We start from the raw sequence: 21,551 nt of genomic DNA on the forward strand, positions 1-21,551 counted from the left end.
TCTCTGAAACTTCTCTGTGATGTTTGTGTTCAACTCACAGAGTTTCACATTGCTTTTCAAAGAGCAGCTCTGAAACATTCTTTTCGTAGTGTCTGCAAGTGGACATTTGGAGAGCTCTCAGGCCTGTGGTGGAAAACGAATTATTGTCACCTAAAAACTAGAGTGAAGCATTGTCAGAAACTTCTTTGTGATGATTGCATTCAACTCACAGAGCTGAAGGTTCCCTTTCTAACAGCAGTTTCCAAACACTCTTTCTGTGGAATCTGCAAGTGGATATTTGGACCTCTCTGAGGATTTCGTTGGAAACGGGATAAACTGCACAGAACTAAACAGAAGCATTCTCAGAACTTTCTTCCTGATGTTTGCATTCAACTCACAGTGTTGAACCTTCCTTTGATAGTTCAGGTTTGAAACACTCTTTTTCTAGAAACTGCAAGTGCATACTTGCACCTCTCTGAGGATTTCGTTGGAAACGGGATAAACCGCACAGAACTGAACAGAAGCATTCTCAGAACTTTCTTCGTGATGTTTGCATTCAACTCACAGTGTTGAACCTTTCTTTGATAGTTCAGGCTTGAAACACTCTTTTTCTAGAAACTGCAAGTGGATACTTTCACCTCTCTGAGGATTTCGTTGGAAATGGGATAAACCGCACAGAACTGAACAGAAGCATTCTCAGAACTTTCTTCGTGATGTTTGCATTCAACTCACAGTGTTGAACCTTTCTTTGATAGTTTCGTTGGAAACGGGATAAACCGCACAGAACTGAACAGAAGCATTCTCAGAACATCCTTCGTGATGCTGCATTCAACTCACAGTGTTGAAACTTTCTTTGATAGTTCAGGTTTGAAACACTCTTTTTGTAGAAACTGCAAGTGGATAACTGCACCTCTTTGAGGCCTATGATAGTAAAGAGTATAGCTTCATATAAAAACTAGAGGGAAGCATTCTCAGAAAATACTTTGTAATGATTGAGTTTAACTCACAGAGCTGAACATTCCTTTGGATGGAGCAGGTTTGAAACAGACATTTTGGAGAATCTGCAAGTGGATACTTGGGCCTCTCTGAGGATTTCGTTGGAAACGGGATAACTGCACCTAAATTAACAGAAGCATTCTCAGAAACTCCTTTGTGATGTTTGCATTCAAATCCCAGAGTTGAACCTTCCGTTGATAGTTCAGGTTTGAAACACTCTTTTTGTAGGATCTGCAAGTGGATATTTGGACCACTCTGTGGCCTTCGTTTGAAACGGGTATATCTTCACATAAAATCTAGACAGAAGCCTTCTCAGGAACCTCGCTGTGATGAACGCATTCAACTCACCGAGTTGAACACTCCTATGGATAGAGCAGTTTTGAAACTCTCTTTTTGTGGAATCTGCAAATGGATAGGACCAATGTGAAGACTTCTTCGCAAATGGGTATACCTTCACATAAAAACTAAACAGAAGCATTCTCTGAAACTTCTCTGTGATGTTTGTGTTCAACTCACAGAGTTTCACATTGCTTTTCATAGAGCAGTTCTGAAACATTCTTTTCGTAGTGTCTGCAAGTGGACATTTGGAGAGCTCTCAGGCCTGTGGTGGAAAACGAATTATCGTCACCTAAAAACTAGAGAGAAGCATTGTCAGAAACTTCTTTGTGATGATTGCATTCAACTCACAGAGCTGAAGGTTCCCTTTCTAACAGCAGTTTCCAAACACTCTTTCTGTGGAATCTGCAAGTGGATATTTGGACCTCTCTGAGGATTTCGTTGGAAACGGGATAAAGTGCACAGAACTAAACAGAAGCATTCTCAGAACTTTCTTCCTGATGTTTGCATTCAACTCACAGTGTTGAACCTTCCTTTGATAGTTCAGGTTTGAAACACTCTTTTTCTAGAAACTGCAAGTGGATACTTGCACCTCTCTGAGGATTTCGTTGGAAACGGGATAAACCGCACAGAACTGAACAGAAGCGTTCTCAGAACTTTCTTCGTGATGTTTGCATTCAACTCACAGTGTTGAACCTTTGTTTGATAGTTCAGGTTTGAAACACTCTTTTTGTAGAAACTGCAAGTGGATAACTGCACCTCTTTGAGGCCTATGATAGTAAAGGGAATAGCTTCATATAAAAACTGGAGGGAAGCATTCTCAGAAAATACTTTGTGATGATTGAATTTAACTCACAGAGCTGAACATTCCTTTGGATGGAGCAGGTTTGAAACACACTTTTTGGAGAATCTGCAAGTGGATATTTGGACCTCTCTGAGGATTTCGTTGGAAACGGGATACCTGCACCTAACTAAACAGAAGCATTCTCAGAAACTCCTTTGTGATGTTTGCATTCAAATCCCAGAGTTGAACCTTCCGTTGATAGTTCAGGTTTGAAACACTCTTTTTGTAGGATCTGCAAGTGGATATTTGGACCACTCTGTGGCCTTCGTTTGAAACGGGTATATCTTCACATAAAATCTAGACAGAAGCCTTCTCAGGAACTTTGCTGTGATGAACGCATTCAACTCACAGAGTTGAACACTCCTGTGGATAGAGCAGTTTTGAAACTCTCTTTTTGTGGAATCTGCAAGTGGATAGGACCAATGTGAAGACTTCTTCGCAAATGGGTATATCTTCACATAAAAACTAAACAGAAGCATTCTCTGAAACTTCTCTGTGATGTTTGTGTTCAACTCACAGAGTTTCACATTGCTTTTCATAGAGCAGTTCTGAAACATTCTTTTCGTAGTGTCTGCAAGTGGACATTTGGAGAGCTCTCAGGCCTGTGGTGGAAAACGAATTATCGTCACCTAAAAACTAGAGAGAAGCATTGTCAGAAACTTCTTTGTGATGATTGCATTCAACTCACAGAGCTGAAGGTTCCCTTTCTAACAGCAGTTTCCAAACACTCTTTCTTTGGAATCTGCAAGTGGATATTTGGACCTCTCTGAGGATTTCGTTGGAAACGGGATAAACTGCACAGAACTAAACAGAAGCATTCTCAGAACTTTCTTCCTGATGTTTGCATTCAACTCACAGTGTTGAACCTTCCTTTGATAGTTCAGGTTTGAAACACTCTTTTTCTAGAAACTGCAAGTGGATACTTGCACCTCTCTGAGGATTTCGTTGGAAACGGGATAAACCGCACAGAACTGAACAGAAGCATTCTCAGAACTTTCTTCGTGATGTTTGCATTCAACTCACAGTGTTGAACCTTTCTTTGATAGTTACGTTGGAAACGGGATAAACGGCATAGAACTGAACAGAAGCATTCTCAGAACATCCTTCGTGATGCTGCATTCAACTCACAGTGTTGAAACTTTCTTTGATAGTTCAGGTTTGAAACACTCTTTTTGTAGAAACTGCAAGTGGATAACTGCACCTCTTTGAGGCCTATGATAGTAAAGAATATAGCTTCATATAAAAACTAGAGGGAAGCATTCTCAGAAAATACTTTGTAATGATTGAGTTTAACTCACAGAGCTGAACATTCCTTTGGATGGAGCAGGTTTGAAACAGACATTTTGGAGAATCTGCAAGTGGATATTTGGACCTCTCTGAGGATTTCGTTGGAAACGGGATAACTGCACCTAAATTAACAGAAGCATTCTCAGAAACTTCTTTGTGATGTTTGCATTCAAATCCCAGAGTTGAACCTTCCGTTGATAGTTCAGGTTTGAAACACTCTTTTTGTAGGATCTGCAAGTGGATATTTGGACCACTCTGTGGCCTTCGTCTGAAACGGGTATATCTTCACATAAAATCTAGACAGAAGCCTTCTCAGAAACTTCGCAGTGATGAACGCATTCAACTCACAGAGTTGAACACTCCTAAGGATAGAGCAGTTTTGAAACTCTCTTTTTGTGGAATCTGCAAGTGGATAGGACCAATGTGAAGACTTCTTCGCCAATGGGTATATCTTCACATAAAAACTAAACAGAAGCATTCTCTGAAACTTCTCTGTGATGTTTGTGTTCAACTCACAGAGTTTCACATTGCTTTTCAAAGAGCAGCTCTGAAACATTCTTTTCGTAGTGTCTGCAAGTGGACATTTGGAGAGCTCTCAGGCCTGTGGTGGAAAACGAATTATTGTCACCTAAAAACTAGAGTGAAGCATTGTCAGAAACTTCTTTGTGATGATTGCATTCAACTCACAGAGCTGAAGGTTCCCTTTCTAACAGCAGTTTCCAAACACTCTTTCTGTGGAATCTGCAAGTGGATATTTGGACCTCTCTGAGGATTTCGTTGGAAACGGGATAAACTGCACAGAACTAAACAGAAGCATTCTCAGAACTTTCTTCCTGATGTTTGCATTCAACTCACAGTGTTGAACCTTCCTTTGATAGTTCAGGTTTGAAACACTCTTTTTCTAGAAACTGCAAGTGCATACTTGCACCTCTCTGAGGATTTCGTTGGAAACGGGATAAACCGCACAGAACTGAACAGAAGCATTCTCAGAACTTTCTTCGTGATGTTTGCATTCAACTCACAGTGTTGAACCTTTCTTTGATAGTTCAGGTTTGAAACACTCTTTTTGTAGAAACTGCAAGTGGATAACTGCACCTCTTTGAGGCCTATGATAGTAAAGGGAATAGCTTCATATAAAAACTGGAGGGAAGCATTCTCAGAAAATACTTTGTGATGATTGAGTTTCACTCACAGAGCTGAACATTCCTTTGGATGGAGCAGGTTTGAAACACACTTTTTGGAGAATCTGCAAGTGGATATTTGGACCTCTCTGAGGATTTCGTTGGAAACGGGATACCTGCACCTAACTAAACAGAAGCATTCTCAGAAACTCCTTTGTGATGTTTGCATTCAAATCCCAGAGTTGAACCTTCCGCTGATAGTTCAGGTTTGAAACACTCTTTTTGTAGGATCTGCAAGTGGATATTTGGACCACTCTGTGGCCTTCGTTTGAAACGGATATATCTTCACATAAAATCTAGACAGAAGCCTTCTCAGGAACTTCGCTGTGATGAACGCATTCAACTCACAGAGTTGAACACTCCTATGGATAGAGCAGTTTTGAAACTCTCTTTTTGTGGAATCTGCAAGTGGATAGGACCAATGTGAAGACTTCTTCGCCAATGGGTATATCTTCACATAAAAACTAAACAGAAGCATTCTCTGAAACTTCTCTGTGATGTTTGTGTTCAACTCACAGAGTTTCACATTGCTTTTCATAGAGCAGTTCTGAAACATTCTTTTCGTAGTGTCTGCAAGTGGACATTTGGAGAGCTCTCAGGCCTGTGGTGGAAAACGAATTATCGTCACCTAAAAACTAGAGAGAAGCATTGTCAGAAACTTCTTTGTGATGATTACATTCAACTCACAGAGCTGAAGGTTCCCTTTCTAACAGCAGTTTCCAAACACTCTTTCTGTGGAATCTGCAAGTGGATATTTGGACCTCTCTGAGGATTTCGTTGGAAACGGGATAAAGTGCACAGAACTAAACAGAAGCATTCTCAGAACTTTCTTCCTGATGTTTGCATTCAACTCACAGTGTTGAACCTTCCTTTGATAGTTCAGGTTTGAAACACTCTTTTTCTAGAAACTGCAAGTGGATACTTGCACTCTCTGAGGATTTCGTTGGAAACGGGATAAACGGCACAGAACTGAACAGAAGCATTCTCAGAACTTTCTTCGTGATGTTTGCATTCAACTCACAGTGTTGAACCTTTCTTTGATAGTTCAGGTTTGAAACACTCTTTTTGTAGAAACTGCAAGTGGATAACTGCACCTCTTTGAGGCCTATGATAGTAAAGGGAATAGCTTCATATAAAAACTGGAGGGAAGCATTCTCAGAAAATACTTTGTGATGATTGAGTTTCACTCACAGAGCTGAACATTCCTTTGGATGGAGCAGGTTTGAAACACACTTTTTGGAGAATCTGCAAGTGGATATTTGGACCTCTCTGAGGATTTCGTTGGAAACGGGATACCTGCACCTAACTAAACAGAAGCATTCTCAGAAACTTCTTTGTGATGTTTCCATTCAAATCCCAGAGTTGAATCTTCCGTTGATAGTTCAGGTTTGAAACACTCTTTTTGTAGGATCTGCAAGTGGATATTTGGACCACTCTGTGGCCTTCGTTTGAAACGGGTATATCTTCACATAAAATCTAGACAGAAGCCTTCTCAGGAACTTCGCTGTGATGAACGCATTCAACTCACAGAGTTGAACACTCCTATGGATAGAGCAGTTTTGAAACTCTCTTTTTGTGGAATCTGCAAGTGGATAGGACCAATATGAAGACTTCTTCGCAAATAGGTATATCTTCACATAAAAACTAAACAGAAGCATTCTCTGAAACTTCTCTGTGATGTTTGTGTTCAACTTACAGAGTTTCACATTGCTTTTCATAGAGCAGTTCTGAAACATTCTTTTCGTAGTGTCTGCAAGTGGACATTTGGAGAGCTCTCAGGCCTGTGGTGGAAAACGAATTATCGTCACCTAAAAACTAGAGAGAAGCATTGTCAGAAACTTCTTTGTGATGATTGCATTCAACTCACAGAGCTGAAGGTTCCCTTTCTAACAGCAGTTTCCAAACACTCTTTCTGTGGAATCTGCAAGGGGATATTTGGACCTCTCTGAGGATTTCGTTGGAAACGGGATAAACTGCACAGAACTAAACAGAAGCATTCTCAGAACTTTCTTCCTGATGTTTGCATTCAACTCACAGTGTTGAACCTTCCTTTGATAGTTCAGGTTTGAAACACTCTTTTTCTAGAAACTGCAAGTGGATACTTGCACCTCTCTGAGGATTTCGTTGGAAACGGGATAAACCGCACAGAACTGAACAGAAGCATTCTCAGAACTTTCTTCGTGATGTTTGCATTCAACTCACAGTGTTGAACCTTTCTTTGATAGTTACGTTGGAAACGGGATAAACGGCATAGAACTGAACAGAAGCATTCTCAGAACATCCTTCGTGATGCTGCATTCAACTCACAGTGTTGAAACTTTCTTTGATAGTTCAGGTTTGAAACACTCTTTTTGAAGAAACTGCAAGTGGATAACTGCACCTCTTTGAGGCCTATGTTAGTAAAGAATATAGCTTCATATAAAAACTAGAGGGAAGCATTCTCAGAAAATACTTTGTAATGATTGAGTTTAACTCACAGAGCTGAACATTCCTTTGGATTTTGCAGGTTTGAAACAGACATTTTGGAGAATCTGCAAGTGGATATTTGGACCTCTCTGAGGATTTCGTTGGAAACGGGATAACTGCACCTAAATTAACAGAAGCATTCTCAGAAACTTCTTTGTGATGTTTGCATTCAAATCCCAGAGTTGAACCTTCCGTTGATAGTTCAGGTTTGAAACACTCTTTTTGTAGGATCTGCAAGTGGATATTTGGACCACTCTTTGGCCTTCGTTTGAAACGGGTATATCTTCACATAAAATCTAGACAGAAGCCTTCTCAGAAACTTCGCAGTGATGAACGCATTCAACTCACAGAGTTGAACACTCCTAAGGATAGAGCAGTTTTGAAACTCTCTTTTTGTGGAATCTGCAAGTGGATAGGACCAATGTGAAGACTTCTTCGCCAACGGGTATATCTTCACATAAAAACTAAACAGAAGCATTCTCTGAAACTTCTCTGTGATGTTTGTGTTCAACTCACAGAGTTTCACGTTGCTTTTCAAAGAGCAGCTCTGAAACATTCTTTTCGTAGTGTCTGCAAGTGGACATTTGGAGAGCTCTCAGGCCTGTGGTGGAAAACGAATTATTGTCACCTAAAAACTAGAGTGAAGCATTGTCAGAAACTTCTTTGTGATGATTGCATTCAACTCACAGAGCTGAAGGTTCCCTTTCTAACAGCAGTTTCCAAACACTCTTTCTGTGGAATCTGCAAGTGGATATTTGGACCTCTCTGAGGATTTCGTTGGAAACGGGATAAACCGCACAGAACTGAACAGAAGCATTCTCAGAACATCCTTCGTGATGCTGCATTCAACTCACAGTGTTGAAACTTTCTTTGATAGTTCAGGTTTGAAACACTCTTTTTGTAGAAACTGCAAGTGGATAACTGCACCTCTTTGAGGCCTATGATAGTAAAGAGTATAGCTTCATATAAAAACTAGAGGGAAGCATTCTCAGAAAATACTTTGTAATGATTGAGTTTAACTCACAGAGCTGAACATTCCTTTGGATGGGGCAGGTTTGAAACACACATTTTGGAGAATCTGCAAGTGGATATTTGGACCTCTTTGAGGATTTCGTTGGAAACGGGATACCTGCACCTAAATAAAAAGAAGCATTCTCAGAAACTTCTTTGTGATGTTTGCATTCAAATCCCAGAGTCGAACCTTCCGTTGATAGTTCAGGTTTGAAACACTCTTTTTGTAGGATCTGCAAGTGGATATTTGGACCACTCTGTGGCCTTCGTTTGAAACGGGTATATCTTCACATAAAATCTAGACAGAAGCCTTCTCAGAAACTTCTCTGTGATGAACGCATTCAACTCACAGAGTTGAACACTCCTATGGATAGAGCAGTTTTGAAACTCTCTTTTTGTGGAATCTGCAAGTGGATAGGACCAATGTGAAGACTTCTTCGCAAATGGGTATATCTTCACATAAAAACTAAACAGAAGCATTCTCTGAAACTTCTCTGTGATGTTTGTGTTCAACTCCCAGAGTTTCACATTGCTTTTCATAGAGCAGCTCTGAAACATTCTTTTCGTAGTGTCTGCAAGTGGACATTTGGAGAGCTCTCAGGCCTGTGGTGGAAAACGAATTATCGTCACCTAAAAACTAGAGAGAAGCATTGTCAGAAACTTCTTTGTGATGATTGCATTCAACTCACAGAGCTGAAGGTTCCCTTTGTAACAGCAGTTTCCAAACACTCTTTCTGTGGAATCTGCAAGTGGATATTTGGACCTCTCTGAGGATTTCGTTGGAAACGGGATAAACCGCACAGAACTAAACAGAAGAATTCTCAGAACTTTCTTCCTGATGTTTGCATTCAACTCACAGTGTTGAACCTTTCTTTGATAGTTCAGGCTTGAAACACTCTTTTTCTAGAAACTGCAAGTGGATACTTGCACCTCTCTGAGGATTTCGTTGGAAATGGGATAAACCGCACAGAACTGAACAGAAGCATTCTCAGAACTTTCTTCGTGATGTTTGCATTCAACTCACAGTGTTGAAACTTTCTTTGATAGTTTCGTTGGAAACGGGATAAACCGCACAGAACTGAACAGAAGCATTCTCAGAACATCCTTCGTGATGCTGCATTCAACTCACAGTGTTGAAACTTTCTTTGATAGTTCAGGTTTGAAACACTCTTTTTGTAGAAACTGCAAGTGGATAACTGCACCTCTTTGAGGCCTATGATAGTAAAGAGTATAGCTTCATATAAAAACTAGAGGGAAGCATTCTCAGAAAATACTTTGTGATGATTGAGTTTAACTCACAGAGCTGAACATTCCTTTGGATGGAGCAGGTTTGAAACAGACATTTTGGAGAATCTGCAAGTGGATATTTGGACCTCTCTGAGGATTTCGTTGGAAACGGGATAACTGCACCTAAATTAACAGAAGCATTCTCAGAAACTCCTTTGTGATGTTTGCATTCAAATCCCAGAGTTGAAACTTCCGTTGATAGTTCAGGTTTGAAACACTCTTTTTGTAGGATCTGAAAGTGGATATTTGGACCACTCTGTGGCCTTCGTTTGAAACGGGTATATCTTCACATAAAATCTAGACAGAAGCCTTCTCAGAAACTTCGCAGTGATGAACGCATTCAACTCACAGAGTTGAACACTCCTAAGGATAGAGCAGTTTTGAAACTCTCTTTTTGTGGAATCTGCAAGTGGATAGGACCAATGTGAAGACTTCTTCGCAAATGGGTATATCTTCACATAAAAACTAAACAGAAGCATTCTCTGAAACTTCTCTGTGATGTTTGTGTTCAACTCACAGAGTTTCACATTGCTTTTCAAAGAGCAGTTCTGAAACATTCTTTTCGTAGTGTCTGCAAGTGGACATTTGGAGAGCTCTCAGTCCTGTGGTGGAAAACGAATTATCGTCACCTAAAAACTAGAGAGAAGCATTGTCAGAAACTTCTTTGTGATGATTGCATTCAACTCACAGAGCTGAAGGTTCCCTTTCTAACAGCAGTTTCCAAACACTCTTTCTGTGGAATCTGCAAGTGGATATTTGGACCTCTCTGAGGATTTCGTTGGAAACGGGATAAACTGCACAGAACTAAACAGAAGCATTCTCAGAACTTTCTTCCTGATGTTTGCATTCAACTCACAGTGTTGAACCTTCCTTTGATAGTTGAGGTTTGAAACACTCTTTTTCTAGAAACTGCAAGTGGATACTTGCACCTCTCTGAGGATTTCGTTGGAAACGGGATAAACCGCACAGAACTGAACAGAAGCATTCTCAGAACTTTCTTCGTGATGTTTGCATTCAACTCACAGTGTTGAAACTTTCTTTGATTGTTCAGGTTTGAAACACTCTTTTTGTAGAAACTGCAAGTGGATAACTGCACCTCTTTGAGGCCTATGATAATAAAGGGAATAGCTTCATATAAAAACTGGAGGGAAGCATTCTCAGAAAATACTTTGTGATGATTGAGTTTAACTCACAGAGCTGAACATTCCTTTGGATGGAGCAGGTTTGAAACACACTTTTTGGAGAATCTGCAAGTGGGTATTTGGACCTCTCTGAGGATTTCGTTGGAAACGGGATACCTGCACCTAACTAAACAGAAGCATTCTCAGAAACTCCTTTGTGATGTTTGCATTCAAATCCCAGAGTTGAACCTTCCGTTGATAGTTCAGGTTTGAAACACTCTTTTTGTAGGATCTGCAAGTGGATATTTGGACCACTCTGTGGCCTTCATTTGAAACGGGTATATCTTCACATAAAATCTAGACAGAAGCCTTCTCAGAAACTTCGCTGTGATGAACGCATTCAACTCACAGAGTAGAACACTCCTATGGATAGAGCAGTTTTGAAACTCTCTTTTTGTGGAATCTGCAAGTGGATAGGACCAATGTGAAGACTTCTTCGCAAATGGGTATATCTTCACATAAAAACTAAACAGAAGCATTCTCTGAAACTTCTCTGTGATGTTTGTGTTCAACTCACAGAGTTTCACATTGCTTTTCATAGAGCAGTTCTGAAACATTCTTTTCGTAGTGTCTGCAAGTGGACATTTGGAGAGCTCTCAGTCCTGTGGTGGAAAACGAATTATCGTCACCTAAAAACTAGAGAGAAGCATTGTCAGAAACTTCTTTGTGATGATTGCCTTCAACACACAGAGCTGAAGGTTCCCTTTCTAACAGCAGTTTCCAAACACTCTTTCTGTGGAATCTGCAAGTGGATATTTGGACCTCTCTGAGGATTTCGTTGGAAACGGGATAAAGTGCACAGAACTAAACAGAAGCATTCTCAGAACTTTCTTCCTGATGTTTGCATTCAACTCACAGTGTTGAACCTTCCTTTGATAGTTCAGGTTTGAAACACTCTTTTTCTAGAAACTGCAAGTGCATACTTGCACCTCTCTGAGGATTTCGTTGGAAACGGGATAAACCGCACAGAACTGAACAGAAGCATTCTCAGAACTTTCTTCGTGATGTTTGCATTCAACTCACAGTGTTGAACCTTTCTTTGATAGTTCAGGTTTGAAACACTCTTTTTCTAGAAACTGCAAGTGGATAACTGCACCTCTTTGAGGCCTATGATAGTAAAGGGAATAGCTTCATATAAAAACTGGAGGGAAGCATTCTCAGAAAATACTTTGTGATGATTGAGTTTAACTCACAGAGCTGAACATTCCTTTGGATGGAGCAGGTTTGAAACACACTTTTTGGAGAATCTGCAAGTGGATATTTGGAGCTCTCTGAGGATTTCGTTGGAAACGGGATACCTGCACCTAACTAAACAGAAGCATTCTCAGAAACTCCTTTGTGATGTTTGCATTCAAATCCCAGAGTTGAACCTTCCGCTGATAGTTCAGGTTTGAAACACTCTTTTTGTAGGATCTGCAAGTGGATATTTGGACCACTCTGTGGCCTTCGTTTGAAACGGGTATATCTTCACAGAAAATCTAGACAGAAGCCTTCTCAGGAACTTCGCTGTGATGAACGCATTCAACTCACAGAGTTGAACACTCCTATGGATAGAGCAGTTTTGAAACTCTCTTTTTGTGGAATCTGCAAGTGGATAGGACCAATGTGAAGACTTCTTCGCAAATGGGTATATCTTCACATAAAAACTAAACAGAAGCATTCTCTGAAACTTCTCTGTGATGTTTGTGTTCAACTCACAGAGTTTCACATTGCTTTTCATAGAGCAGTTCTGAAACATTCTTTTCGTAGTGTCTGCAAGTGGACATTTGGAGAGCTCTCAGGCCTGTGGTGGAAAACGAATTATCGTCACCTAAAAACTAGAGAGAAGCATTGTCAGAAACTTCTTTATGATGATTGCATTCATCTCACAGAGCTGAAGGTTCCCTTTCTAAGAGCAGTTTCCAAACACTCTTTCTGTGGAATCTGCCAGTGGATATTTGGACCTCTCTGAGGATTTCGTTGGAAACGGGATAAAGTGCACAGAACTAAACAGAAGCATTCTCAGAACTTTCTTCCTGATGTTTGCATTCAACTCACAGTGTTGAACCTTCCTTTGATAGTTCAGGTTTGAAACACTCTTTTTCTAGAAACTGCAAGTGGATACTTGCACTCTCTGAGGATTTCGTTGGAAACGGGATAAACCGCACAGAACTGAACAGAAGCATTCTCAGAACTTTCTTCGTGATGTTTGCATTCAACTCACAGTGTTGAACCTTTCTTTGATAGTTCAGGTTTGAAACACTCTTTTTCTAGAAACTGCAAGTGGATAACTGCACCTCTTTGAGGCCTATGATAGTAAAGGGAATAGCTTCATATAAAAACTGGAGGGAAGCATTCTCAGAAAATACTTTGTGATGATTGAGTTTAACTCACAGAGCTGAACATTCCTTTGGATGGAGCAGGTTTGAAACACACTTTTTGGAGAATCTGCAAGTGGGTATTTGGACCTCTCTGAGGATTTCGTTGGAAACGGGATACCTGCACCTAACTAAACAGAAGCATTCTCAGAAACTCCTTTGTGATGTTTGCATTCAAATCCCAGAGTTGAACCTTCCGTTGATAGTTCAGGTTTGAAACACTCTTTTTGTAGGATCTGCAAGTGGATATTTGGACCACTCTGTGGCCTTCGTTTGAAACGGGTATATCTTCACATAAAATCTAGACAGAAGCCTTCTCAGGAACTTCGCTGTGATGAACGCATTCAACTCACAGAGTTGAACACTCCTATGGATAGAGCAGTTTTGAAACTCTCTTTTTGTGGAATCTGCAAGTGGATAGGACCAATGTGAAGACTTCTTCGCAAATGGGTATATCTTCACATAAAAACTAAACAGAAGCATTCTCTGAAACTTCTCTGTGATGTTTGTGTTCAACTCACAGAGTTTCACATTACTTTTCATAGAGTAGTTCTGAAATATTCTTTTCGTAGTGTCTGCAAGTGGACATTTGGAGAGCTCTCAGGCCTGTGGTGGAAAACGAATTATCGTCACCTAAAAACTAGAGAGAAGCATTGTCAGAAACTTCTTTGTGATGATTGCATTCAACTCACAGAGCTGAAGGTTCCCTTTCTAACAGCAGTTTCCAAACACTCTTTCTGTGGAATCTGCAAGTGGATATTTGGACCTCTCTGAGGATTTCGTTGGAAACGGGATAAACCGCACAGAACTGAACAGAAGCATTCTCAGAACATCCTTCGTGATGCTGTATTCAACTCACAGTGTTGAAACTTTCTTTGATAGTTCAGGTTTGAAACACTCTTTTTGTAGAAACTGCAAGTGGATAACTGCACCTCTTTGAGGCCTATGATTGTAAAGAGTATAGCTTCATATAAAAACTAGAGGGAAGCATTCTCAGAAAATACTTTGTGATGATTGAGTTTAACTCACAGAGCTGAACATTCCTTTGGATGGAGCAGGTTTGAAACATACATTTTGGAGAATCTGCAAGTGGATATTTGGACCTCTCTGAGGATTTCGTTGGAAATGGGATACCTGCACCTAACTAAACAGAAGCATTCTCAGAAACTTCTTTGTGATGTTTGCATTCAAATCCCAGAGTTGAACCTTCCGTGGATATTTCAGGTTTGAAACACTGTTTTTGTAGGATCTGCAAGTGGATATTTGCACCACTCTGTGGCCTTCATTTGAAACGGGTATATCTTCACATAAAATCTAGACAGAAGCCTTCTCAGAAACTTCGCTGTGATGAACGCATTCAACTCACAGAGTTGAACACTCCTATGGATAGAGCAGTTTTGAAACTCTCTTTTTGTGGAATCTGCAAGTGGATAGGACCAATGTGAAGACTTCTTCGCAAATGGGTATATCTTCACATAAAAACTAAACAGAAGCATTCTCTGAAACTTCTCTGTGATGTTTGTGTTCAACTCACAGAGTTTCACATTGCTTTTCATAGAGCAGTTCTGAAACATTCTTTTCGTAGTTTCTGCAAGTGGACATTTGGAGAGCTCTCAGGCCTGTGGTGGAAAACGAATTATCGTCACCTAAAAACTAGAGAGAAGCATTGTCAGAAACTTCTTTGTGATGATTGCATTCAACACACAGAGCTGAAGGTTCCCTTTCTAACAGCAGTTTCCAAACACTCTTTCGGTGGAATCTGCAAGTGGATATTTGGACCTCTCTGAGGATTTCGTTGGAAACGGGATAAACTGCACAGAACTAAACAGAAGCATTCTCAGAACTTTCTTCCTGATGTTTGCATTCAACTCACAGTGTTGAACCTTCCTTTGATAGTTGAGGTTTGAAACACTCTTTTTCTAGAAACTGCAAGTGGATACTTGCACCTCTCTGAGGATTTCGTTGGAAACGGGATAAACCGCACAGAACTGAACAGAAGCATTCTCAGAACTTTCTTCGTGATGTTTGCATTCAACTCACAGTGTTGAAACTTTCTTTGATTGTTCAGGTTTGAAACACTCTTTTTGTAGAAACTGCAAGTGGATAACTGCACCTCTTTGAGGCCTATGATAGTAAAGGGAATAGCTTCATATAAAAACTGGAGGGAAGCATTCTCAGAAAATACTTTGTGATGATTGAGTTTAACTCACAGAGCTGAACATTCCTTTGGATGGAGCAGGTTTGAAACACACTTTTTGGAGAATCTGCAAGTGGATATTTGGCCCTCTCTGAGGATTTCGTTGGAAACGGGATACCTGCACCTAACTAAACAGAAGCATTCTCAGAAACTCCTTTGTGATGTTTGCATTCAAATCCCAGAGTTGAACCTTCCGTTGATAGTTCAGGTTTGAAACACTCTTTTTGTAGGATCTGCAAGTGGATATTTGGACCACTCTGTGGCCTTCGTTTGAAACGGGTATATCTTCACAGAAAATCTAGACAGAAGCCTTCTCAGGAACTTCGCTGTGATGAACGCATTCAACTCACAGAGTTCAACACTCCTATGGATAGAGCAGTTTTGAAACTCTCTTTTTGTGGAATCTGCAAGTGGATAGGACCAATGTGAAGACTTCTTCGCAAATGGGTATATCTTCACATAAAAACTAAACAGAAGCATTCTCTGAAACTTCTCTGTGATGTTTGTGTTCAACTCACAGAGTTTCACATTGCTTTTCATAGAGCAGTTCTGAAACATCCTTTTCGTAGTGACCGCAAGTGGACATTTGGAGAGCTCTCAGGCCTGTGGTGGAAAACGAATTATCGTCACCTAAAAACTAGAAAGAAGCATTGTCAGAAACTTCTTTGTGATGATTGCATTCAACTCACAGAGCTGAAGGTTCCCTTTCTAACAGCAGTTTCCAAACACTCTTTCTGTGGAATCTGCAAGTGGATATTTGGACCTCTCTGAGGATTTCGTTGGAAACGGGATAAACCGCACAGAACTGAACAGAAGCATTCTCAGAACATCCTTCGTGATGCTGCATTCAACTCACAGTGTTGAAACTTTCTTTGATAGTTCAGGTTTGAAACACTCTTTTTGTAGAAACTGCAAGTGGATAACTGCACCTCTTTGAGGCCTATGATAGTAAAGAGTATAGCTTCATATAAAAACTAGAGGGAAGCATTCTCAGAAAATACTTTGTGATGATTGAGTTTAACTCACAGAGCTGAACATTCCTTTGGATGGAGCAGGTTTGAAACATACATTTTGGAGAATCTGCAAGTGGATATTTGGACCTCTCTGAGGATTTCGTTGGAAACGGGATACCTGCACCTAACTAAACAGAAGCATTCTCAGAAACTTCTTTGTGATGTTTGCATTCAAATCCCACAGTTGAACCTTCCGTTGATAGTTCAGGTTTGAAACACTCTTTTTGTAGGATCTGCAAGTGGATATTTGGACCACTCTGTGGCCTTCGTTTGAAACGGGTATATCTTCACAGAAAATCTAGACAGAAGCCTTCTCAGGAACTTCGCTGTGATGAACGCATTCAACTCACAGAGTTGAACACTCCTATGGATAGAGCAGTTTTGAAACTCTCTTTTTGTGGAATCTGCAAGTGGATAGGAGCAATGTGAAGACTTCTTCGCAAATGGGTATATCTTCACATAAAAACTAAACAGAAGCATTCTCTGAAACTTCTCTGTGATGTTTGTGTTCAACTCACAGAGTTTCACATTGCTTTTCATAGAGCAGTTCTGAAACATTCTTTTCGTAGTGACCGCAAGTGGACATTTGGAGAGCTCTCAGGCCTGTGATGGAAAACGAATTATCGTCACCTAAAAACTAGAGAGAAGCATTGTCAGAAACTTCTTTGTGATGATTGCATTCAACTCACAGAGCTGAAGGTTCCCTTTCTAACAGCAGTTTCCAAACACTCTTTCTGTGGAATCTGCAAGTGGATATTTGGACCTCTCTGAGGATTTCGTTGGAAACGGGATAAACCGCACAGAACTGAACAGAAGCATTCTCAGAACATCCTTCGTGATGCTGCATTCATCTCACAGTGTTGAACCTTCCTTTGATAGTTCAGGTTTGAAACACTCTTTTTGTAGAAACTGCAAGTGGATAACTGCACCTCTTTGAGGCCTATGATAGTAAAGAGTATAGCCTCATATAAAAACTAGAGGGAAGCATTCTCAGAAAATACTTTGTGATGATTGAGTTTAACTCACAGAGCTGAACATTCCTTTGGATGGAGCAGGTTTGAAACATACATTTTGGAGAATCTGCAAATGGATATTTGGACCTCTCTGAGGATTTCGTTGGAAACGGGATACCTGCACCTAACTAAACAGAAGCATTCTCAGAAACTTCTTTGTGATGTTTGCATTCAAATCCCAGAGTTGAACCTTCCGTTGATAGTTTAGGTTTGAAACACTCTTTTTGTAGGATCTGCAAGTGGATATTTGGACCACTCTGTGGCCTTCGTTTGAAACGGGTATATCTTCACATAAAATCTAGACAGAAGCCTTCTCAGAAACTTCTTTGTGATATTTGCATTCAAATCCCAGAGTTGAACCTTCCGTTGATAGTTCAGGTTTGAAACACTCTTTTTGTAGGATCTGCAAGTGGATATTTGGACCACTCTGTGGCCTTCGTTTGAAACGGGTATATCTTCACATAAAATCTAGACAGAAGCCTTCTCAGAAACTTCGCTGTGATGAACGCATTCAACTCACAGAGTTGAACACTCCTATGGATAGAGCAGTTTTGAAACTCTCTTTTTGTGGAATCTGCAAGTGGATAGGACCAATGTGAAGACTTCTTCGCAAATGGGTATATCTTCACATAAAAACTAAACAGAAGCATTCTCTGAAACTTCTCTGTGTTGTTTGTGTTCAACTCACAGAGTTTCACATTGCTTTTCATAGAGCAGCTCTGAAACATTCTTTTCGTAGTGTCTGCAAGTGGACATTTGGAGAGCTCTCAGGCCTGTGGTGGAAAACGAATTATCGTCACCTAAAAACTAGAGAGAAGCATTGTCAGAAACTTCTTTGTGATGATTGCATTCAACTCACAGAGCTGAAGGTTCCCTTTCTAACAGCAGTTTCCAAACACTCTTTCTGTGGAATCTGCAAGTGGATATTTGGACCTCTCTGAGGATTTCGTTGGAAACGGGATAAAGTGCACAGAACTAAACAGAAGCATTCTCAGAACTTTCTTCCTGATGTTTGCATTCAACTCACAGTGTTGAACCTTCCTTTGATAGTTCAGGTTTGAAACACTCTTTTTCTAGAAACAGCAAGTGCATACTTGCACCTCTCTGAGGATTTCGTTGGAAACGGGATAAACCGCACAGAACTGAACAGAAGCATTCTCAGAACTTTCTTCGTGATGTTTGCATTCAACTCACAGTGTTGAACCTTTCTTTGATAGTTCAGGTTTGAAACACTCTTTTTGTAGAAACTGCAAGTGGATAACTGCACCTCTTTGAGGCCTATGATAGTAAAGGGAATAGCTTCATATAAAAACTGGAGGGAAGCATTCTCAGAAAATACTTTGTGATGATTGAGTTTAACTCACAGAGCTGAACATTCCTTTGGATGGAGCAGGTTTGAAACACACTTTTTGGAGAATCTGCAAGTGGATATTTGGACCTCTCTGAGGATTTCGTTGGAAACGGGATACCTGCACCTAACTAAACAGAAGCATTCTCAGAGACTCCTTTGTGATGTTTGCATTCAAATCCCAGAGTTGAACCTTCCGTTGATAGTTCAGGTTTGAAACACTCTTTTTGTAGGATCTGCAAGTGCATATTTGGACCACTCTGTGGCCTTCGTTTGAAACGGGTATATCTTCACATAAAATCTAGACAGAAGCCTTCTCAGGAACTTCGCTGTGATGAACGCATTCAACTCACAGAGTTGAACACTCCTATGGATAGAGCAGTTTTGAAACTCTCTTTTTGTGGAATCTGCAAGTGGATAGGACCAATGTGAAGACTTCTTCGCAAATGGGTATATCTTCACATAAAAACTAAACAGAAGCATTCTCTGAAACTTCTCTGTGATGTTTGTGTTCAACTCACAGAGTTTCACATTGCTTTTCATAGAGCAGCTCTGAAACATTCTTTTCGTAGTGTCTGCAAGTGGACATTTGGAGAGCTCTCAGGCCTGTGGTGGAAAACGAATTATCGTCACCTAAAAACTAGAGAGAAGCATTGTCAGAAACTTCTTTGTGATGATTGCATTCAACTCACAGAGCTGAAGGTTCCCTTTCTAACAGCAGTTTCCAAACACTCTTTCTGTGGATTCTGCAAGTGGATATTTCGACCTCTCTGAGGATTTCGTTGGAAACGGGATAAAGTGCACAGAACTAAACAGAAGCATTCTCAGAACTTTCTTCCTGATGTTTGCATTCAACTAACAGTGTTGAACCTTCCTTTGATAGTTCAGGTTTGAAACACTCTTTTTCTAGAAACAGCAAGTGCATACTTGCACCTCTCTGAGGATTTCGTTGGAAACGGGATAAACCGCACAGAACTGAACAGAAGCATTCTCAGAACTTTCTTCGTGATGTTTGCATTCAACTCACAGTGTTGAAACTTTCTTTGATAGTTCAGGTTTGAAACACTCTTTTTGTAGAAACTGCAAGTGGATAACTGCACCTCTTTGAGGCCTATGATAGTAAAGGGAATAGCTTCATATAAAAACTGGAGGGAAGCATTCTCAAAAAATACTTTGTGATGATTGAGTTTAACTCACAGAGCTGAACATTCCTTTGGATGGAGCAGGTTTGAAACACACTTTTTGGAGAATCTGCAAGTGGATATTTGGACCTCTCTGAGGATTTCGTTGGAAACGGGATACCTGCACCTAACTAAACAGAAGCATTCTCAGAAACTACTTTGTGATGTTTGCATTCAAATCTCAGAGTTGAACCTTCCGTTGATAATTCAGGTTTGAAACACTCTTTTTGTAGTATCTGCAAGTGGATATTTGGACCACTCTGTGGCCTTCGTTTGAAACGGGTATATCTTCACAGAAAATCTAGACAGAAGCCTTCTCAGGAACTTCGCTGTGATGAACGCATTCAACTCACAGAGTTGAACACTCCTATGGATAGAGCAGTTTTGAAACTCTCTTTTTGTGGAATCTGCAAGTGGATAGGACCAATGTGAAGACTTCTTCGCAAATGGGTATATCTTCACATAAAAACTAAACAGAAGCATTCTCTGAAACTTCTCTGTGATGTTTGTGTTCAACTCACAGAGTTTCACATTGCTTTTCATAGAGCAGTTCTGAAACATTCTTTTCGTAGAAACCGCAAGTGGACATTTGGAGAGCTCTCAGGCCTGTGGTGGAAAACGAATTATCGTCACCTAAAAACTAGAGAGAAGCATTGTCAGAAACTTCTTTGTGATGATTGCATTCAACTCACAGAGCTGAAGGTTCCCTTTCTAACAGCAGTTTCCAAACACTCTTTCTGTGGAATCTGCAAGTGGATATTTGGACCTCTCTGAGGATTTCGTTGGAAACGGGATAAACCGCACAGAACTGAACAGAAGGATTCTCAGAACATCCTTCGTGATGCTGCATTCAACTCACAGTGTTGAAACTTTCTTTGATAGTTCAGGTTTGAAACACTCTTTTTGTAGAAACTGCAAGTGGATAACTGCACCTCTTTGAGGCCTATGATAGTAAAGAGTATAGCTTCATATAAAAACTAGAGGGAAGCATTCTCAGAAAATACTTTGTGATGATTGAGTTTAACTCACAGAGCTGAACATTCCTTTGGATGGAGCAGGTTTGAAACACACATTTTGGAGAATCTGCAAGTGGATATTTGGACCTCTCTGAGGATTTCGTTGGAAACGGGATACCTGCACCTAACTAAACAGAAGCATTCTCAGAAACTTCTTTGTGATGTTTGCATTCAAATCCCAGAGTTGAAACTTCCGTTGATAGTTCAGGTTTGAAACACTCTTTTTGTAGGATCTGCAAGTGGATATTTGGGCCTCTCTGTAGCCTTCGTTTGAAACGGGTATATCTTCACATAAAATCTAGACAGAAGCTTTCTCAGAAACTTCGCTGTGATGAACGCATTCAACTCACAGAGTTGAACACTCCTATGGATAGAGCAGTTTTGAAACTCTCTTTTTGTGGAATCTGCAAGTGGATAGGACCAATGTGAAGACTTCTTCGCAAATGGGTATATCTTCACATAAACACTAAACAGAAGCATTCTCTGAAACTTCTCTGAGATCTTTGTGTTCAACTCACAGAGTTTCACATTGCTTTTCATAGAGCAGCTCTGAAACATTCTTTTCGTAGTGTCTGCAAGTGGACATTTGGAGAGCTCTCAGGCCTGTGGTGGAAAACGAATTATCGTCACCTAAAAACTAGAGAGAAGCATTGTCAGAAACTTCTTTGTGATGATTGCATTCAACTCACAGAGCTGAAGGTTCCCTTTCTAACAGCAGTTTCCAAACACTCTTTCTGTGGAATCTGCAAGTGGATATTTGGACCTCTCTGAGGATTTCGTTGCAAATGGGATAAACGGCACAGAACTCAACCGAAGCATTCTCAAAACTTTCTTCCTGATGTTTGCATTCAACTCACA

Source organism: Pan troglodytes, chromosome 1 (genome assembly GCF_028858775.2).
Source record: "Pan troglodytes isolate AG18354 chromosome 1, NHGRI_mPanTro3-v2.0_pri, whole genome shotgun sequence".
Lineage (NCBI taxonomy): Eukaryota > Metazoa > Chordata > Mammalia > Primates > Hominidae > Pan > Pan troglodytes.